Raw genomic sequence first — 6568 nt, 5'->3', positions numbered from 1 at the left:
CTAAGCTCTGCTAATTATTACCTATGCGATTTTGGGCAGTCATTTAAATCCTATTGGCTTTGTTTTCCTTATCTGTAAAATGGGGAATTTGGACCTCTAAAGTCTTTTCCAACTTTGCACTTAAGATTCTATTATTCTAGGGGCAGCTAGGTGGCGCAGTGGATAGAGCACCAGCCTTGAATTCAGGAGGACCCGAGTTCAAATCTGGTCTCAGACACTTAACACTTCCTGGCTGTGTGACCCTGGGCAAGTCACTTAACCCCAACCTAAAAAAAAAAAAAAAATAAAAAAAAAAAGAAGATTCTATTATTCTATTCTACTGTCAGCCACAACTCTCCCAGATCAACTTGAGTCCCATAATCCCTTAAGAATAAGACAAATTTCCTCAATAATTCCTCAGAGTATTGACCCTAGTTTATCCAAAAGGGTACAGACACGGGGAGGGGGAACAGCAGTACTTCTCCCAGGGTTCTCCAATTGGTGATTGTCAGGGAGCTTCTCAGTGAGACCATGCAATACCATCCAGTTTCCATTAGGTTATGCAAGGGCTCTCTGGAGAAGGAAAGGGAGGGAGGAAAGGTTTTCTGAATTGTCAACTTGACTTTATTTGCTACAGCCATCACAGGAGGAAGATGCCAAGTAAAGCCGGATTACTGGCTTCTGGTCCCAAGTGAAAATAGGCCCTCCCCTTCGGAATGGATTTAATGACCCAGGCTCCTTCTCTTTGATCAGGGTGTGAGAGATAAATTTATAGTGTCTGCCTCCTCCATCCTCTTTAATCCAATACATATTTCAAAGCCAGCGAAGAGGTCTCTGGTTAATTAAGTAAATCATCTTAAATCAGCTTGGGAAAGCCTGTGAATTATGAGGAAGGAGGTGCTTGAGAAACCCAAGGGATGAATTTGGATATGGGAAATTTTAAAATGCTCACAAATATCAACATCCATGTGCATTGATGAATTTTTTCTCCATGCCATTTTTTTTTCCATGTGTCTCCCAAAGTGATTTCCTAGAATATAGGCAGGGCCATTCTATTTCCCAACTCAATAAACTAGAGTGGCTCCCTATTACCACCAGAATAAAATATATAGTATTTTGTTTGGAATGTGAAGTTCTTCATAGCATGGCTTATTTCTAACTTTTAAGTCTGCTTATATTTTACTCCCATTCATGTGCTCTATGATCCAACTATATTATCTGCTTACTGTCCCTCCCATAAGAAACTTCATTTTCCATCTCATAATCTTTTTGCTTTCTGTTCTCCATACCTGATATGTACTCCCTTTTCAACTCTCTGTCTTGAAACACCCGCCTTCCCTTGAGACTTGACTCAGATCCCACTTTCTGTAAGGGATATTCTTCTATACTCCAGTTTCTAGAGCATTCCTTTTCAAGGAAAGGGTTATTACTTTGTAATCCATGAACTTTAAAAAATATTTTGATGACTGTATTTTAGAACAATCTATTTCCTTAACAATCCTGTAAATTTTATTTTATGCATTAAAAAACACTATTCTTAGAAGAGATCATACACTTCGTCAACTGCTATATGAATCCATGACACAAAATATTTAAGAATTCTTAGTCTAATGTTATCTTCCATTTAAGCTAAGTAGCACACTGATACAATTATAGGACTTGGAATTTTGAAGACCTGAGTTCAAATACAGACACAGACACTTATTAACTATTTAACTCTTAAATCTTAACCTTTCATGCCTCAGTTTCCTCATCTATAAAATGAGTTGGAGGAGAAAACAGCAAACCATTCCAGAATCTTTGACAAGAAAACCCCAAATGGGGTCACAGAAAACAAAAATCATCATAAAAAATACATTCCAGTCAAGGGAGATATAAGGTTGAAATGCAAAGAGACAAGAGAAGGTAAGAAAATATGGGGTGAAAGGGGGAGAGAATGAATAGTTTTAGTATATTGAACATAAAGAAAATAAAAGGAATTAGTGTGAAATCAGACTGGAAAAGTAGGGTGGAGTCAGATAAGAGAATTTTAAATGTCAGGCTGAGAAGTCAATATTTTCCCCCTATGGCCCATAAAATACTGTTTAAGATTTTTTGAGCAGGGAATGACATGGTTAGAAAATCTGAGGAAGTATTTCTATGGGTCTGTAAACCAAAGAGGTCATAAAAAAGAGAAAAGGACCCATATGTGCAAAAATGTTTATAACTGCTTTTTTTTGTAGTGGCAAAAATTTGGAAACTGAGTGGATTCCCATCAGTTAGAGAATAGTTGAATAAGTTACGGTATATGAAGGTAGTGGTTATTCTATAAAGAAACAATCAGCAGGATGATTTCAGAAAAGCCTGGAGAGACTTACATGAAATGATGATAAATGAAGTGAGTAGAACCAAGACAACATTGCACACAGCAACAAGAGTATGTGATGATCAACTGTGGTGGTCTTGGCTCTTTCAACAATGAGGTGATTCGGGCCAATTCCGATAGACTTGTGATACAAAATGCCATCCATATCCAGTGAGAGGACTATGGGAATTGAATGTGGAAAGCAACATAGTATTTTCACCTTTTGTTGTTGTTTACTTGCTTGTTTTTTTCTTTCTCATTTTCCATTCTTTGATCTGATTTTTCTTGTGTAGTATGATAAATGTGGAAATATGTTTAAAAGAATTGCATATGTTTAACCTATTAATAATAATAACAATAATAAAAAACTTCAAAAGGAAAAAAAAAGAATAACAGGAGTTTTTTTCCCAGAATGATATACAGAATGGGTCACACAGTTTGTTACATTTGAGGCATGAAACCAGACTTTTCCTCTTGAATTCCATTCGTGGAATAAGTGAAGGCTAACTAGAGAACCTCAGAAATCTCATTGCTTCCTCTCATTCATACAAGTCCAGGCTTTGAAAAGTAGGGGCACTAGCGATACATCATTGAGATCTCCCTCATTCATGTTTATAAATATTCATTCTTAAACTATGAGACAAGTCTTCCTGCTCCAGAAGCTTTCATCAAAGTCTTCTATTATCTTAAACCACATAAAACTGTATTTTTTGTTAGAAATTTCTCCAACCTTATAGCTCTTAAGTATCCTTTTCATCAGTTTTATTGATATTCTCTTTTTCTTTTAAGGGACTTAATAATATTTTATTTTTTCAAATACATGCGAAGATTGTTTTCAACATTCATCTTTGCAAAACTTGGTGTTCCAAACTTTTCTCCCTCCCTCACCCTTCCCCAAGACAGCTGCCTTTTCTCTTAATAACTCTGTAATTTGCAGATAAAATTTCTTCCGCCACACCCTGTGAGACTTCCCTTGAGATAGAGATAAACAGGTAAGCAAAAACAACTGACTCACCAATTAGAAGTGACAATGAATTTTCACATCTCTCCAAGGAAAGCAGGTATGTGTATTTCCTTCACCTTTTCTCTGTAACCAAGGTTAGCCATTGAAATTACTCAGTGCTTGGTTTCATTTTTGTATTCTTTAATTGTACATTGTTATAACATTATGACATTTTTTTGCTGCTTTTGATTAATTCAGTAATCTTACTATATCAGTTTATAAAGGTCTTCCCATGTTTTTCTGATATCCAAAGTCATTGTTTTTTTTAGAGCTCAAAACCCATCCATACTTCAAAATTTGTTCAATATTCCCCCAGCTGGTATCTACTTTATTTTTTCTACCACAAAAAATCCTGAAAAGACTTTTGAGATGTATGTATATATATATGTGCATAATTATACACACATATGTACACACAGATGCATACATATGTCCTTTTTATATTTAACTTCAGCAATTGAGTCTTTGAGACAAAGTGTTTAGTGACATTCCTCAAATAATTCCAAATTATTAATTGCTTCTGTCTTTTGCCATCTTTGACAAATAAGCTCTCAGACTTTATCATCACTTCCACATGGGTCAATCTAGAAACTAGGCTATTAAAAAAACTTGATGGATTGATTCATCCTTTTAGATTCTACATTGTTTTCCTAGTCTCTTCTTGTAAAAAGGGCTTCCAGGAGGGTTATCTTTCACTGTTGACATTACAGATGCTAATTGGAAGGGAGTTGTGGATTTTGTATAGTTGTCCAAGTGGTATCTCGGTCAGGGACTTTTAACTTAGGGTCCATGAATATTAAAAAAAATTGATAATTGGCTTCCAATATAATTGGCTTCCTTTGCAATACTATGTTTTATTCTTTGCATTTAAAAGCTTTATTCTGAGGGGTGCATAGGTTTAACAGAATAACACCAATTAATAAGATAGTTGAAAATTCTTGCTCAGGGGACATCTGGACTCATTTCTCTCACCAGAAGTTTGGAAGAGTTACAATGACCCCTCTGGATGTTTAAATACTTCAGGGTCAGTCTGTTAATCCTTATTTATTCTCACTGCCGCCAGCTGATACTCCTGGCTGGGAATTTGTCTGTCCCACACATTGCCTACATGGAATGCACTGTTTGGTCACTAATGCATTCTTCCACTGACCCTTAAGCAAACAGATCCCTTTGGTGTTTTGTCAGCATTTTTGTTCCTAATAACTCCTGGAGAATAAATAGCATAAACAGATGGGGAAAGCTGCAATATCAACAATTAAAGGATTTAAAACTTAGACAATCATTTAATCTATGGTTTCTTCCCCGTTTTACAGAGAAAGAAACTGAGACCCAGAGAAAGCTACTAATTGGTAGAGACAAGCTTTGCCTACTGGTCTTCTGATTCCTAATGCAGTGCTCTGCCCACTACTTTATTCATTCTTCAAAGAACAAAGTTACTGTTCTGAGTCTTTGTGTATTTTCTTGGTTCTTGGGTGAAAAACATGATTGAATACATAGGATTTATTTTATTATGGTCTCACCTAAAAGGCCTCTTTGCTGTTGTATGAATTTGTACCTCATTTTCTTGCCTCCATGCTTTTCCTTATGCTCTTTCCCATTCCTGGAATGCTTTAAGGTCCTTCCTCAATTATAGCTCCACTCATTGAATGATTATCTTAAAAATCTATTCATTTATTTTAAATATATTTACACAAAATATATACAAATATATTTACATATATTTGTATGTAAAAATAATTTATTTTATATTATCTCCTGTTTCTTACATTGTCATAGTTATGCTCAGTATCTTTTCCCTGCACACTCTCAGAGAGCCATTCCATAAAACAAATAGCAATTTTTTTTAATGAGGAAAAAAAATCTTCACAATTAACTGATACATTGAAAAAGTTCCAAAAAAGACAATGTATAATACTTGTGGATCTCCCATCTCCAAAAAGCATGGTTTGAAGGTGATTTCTAATCTCTTCATGTTTGATCTTTATAAGTTTATACATTCATTTTGATTCTTTTGTTATGTGATTATTCTTTCCATTTGCAATTTTGTAATTATTATGCTTATTTTTTTTTAGTTCTGCTTATGACTATCCATTTTTAAAATTCCATATGAAATACTATAGTTGGTCAGGAATTATCCTACCCTATCACATAAAACTTTATATGTATCTTTCATATGGATGTATCCTGTATAAATCAATTGATCAATAGAAATTTATTAATGTATTAGGTGATAATTATACAAAGACAAACACAAAACAGTTCTTGCCTTTAGGGAGTTTACTTTTTCTGGGAAAAACAACATATAAAGCATGTGCAACACATACACATGTAAGTATATACAAAATAGATAAATGATACATATAAGATAATAGGCGGTAGGGAGGGGAGATAGTAGCAGTTGGGGAGGGAGCAGGAAAGGTCTCATGTAGAAAGAGGCATTTGGAGGAAACTAAGCATTTTCAATGACGGAGGGGAAGGAGTTCATTTCAAGCATAGGGACTGGCACAGGCACAGACATATAGAGACGGGAGATGGTGTGCAATGTGTGTGAAACAGAGAGAAGTCTCTCACTTTGGTTGGCCCAAGAGAACATGAAGGAGAGAAATATACCACAATGCCAGCAAGGTAGGTTGGAATGAAATGGGGAAGGATTTTAAGTGCCAGTGCAGAAATATGTATTTCATTATAAAGGTAATAGGGAACCACTAGAGTTATTGAGCAGAGGAGTGACATGGTAAATCTGGACACACTTTGGCAGCTTTGTGGAGGATGGATTGCAGAGGGGAGAGATTTGAGACAGAGACAATCATTAAGGAGACTATTTTCTCTATACATCAATGATTTGTGCTCTTTACATTAATCTTTCTCCATTGCTTCTTTATGGCATCAAGACCTCTGGATTCTCAAGGACTATGTCAGCAAAGATCAAGGTATGAGAGTTGCTGCTGAGCTGAAAAGTTTCAGGCATAGGTGATGTCTGCTGTCTGAGAATTAGGTTAAGTATTTGGAGGCTCTTCCCCAGAAGGTTAGTCATTCAGCAATACATCCTCTCAATGTAAGAAATAGAGAATGTGATATAGTGAAAAGAATGGGAGTGGTGCAGAACTGAGGCTTTGGAGTTGTGGTGCTGGAGAGGACTTTTAAGAATCCCTTGGATGTCAAGGAGGTCAAATCAGTCAATACTTAAAGAAATTAATTCAGACTATTCACTAGAAGGTCAAATACTGCAGCTGAAGTTTAAA

The sequence above is a fragment of the Sminthopsis crassicaudata genome, chromosome 1 (genome assembly GCF_048593235.1).
Source record: "Sminthopsis crassicaudata isolate SCR6 chromosome 1, ASM4859323v1, whole genome shotgun sequence".
NCBI lineage: Eukaryota > Metazoa > Chordata > Mammalia > Dasyuromorphia > Dasyuridae > Sminthopsis > Sminthopsis crassicaudata.
The sequence above is the reverse complement of the archived record's forward strand: the minus strand, read 5'-3'. Positions refer to the sequence as shown.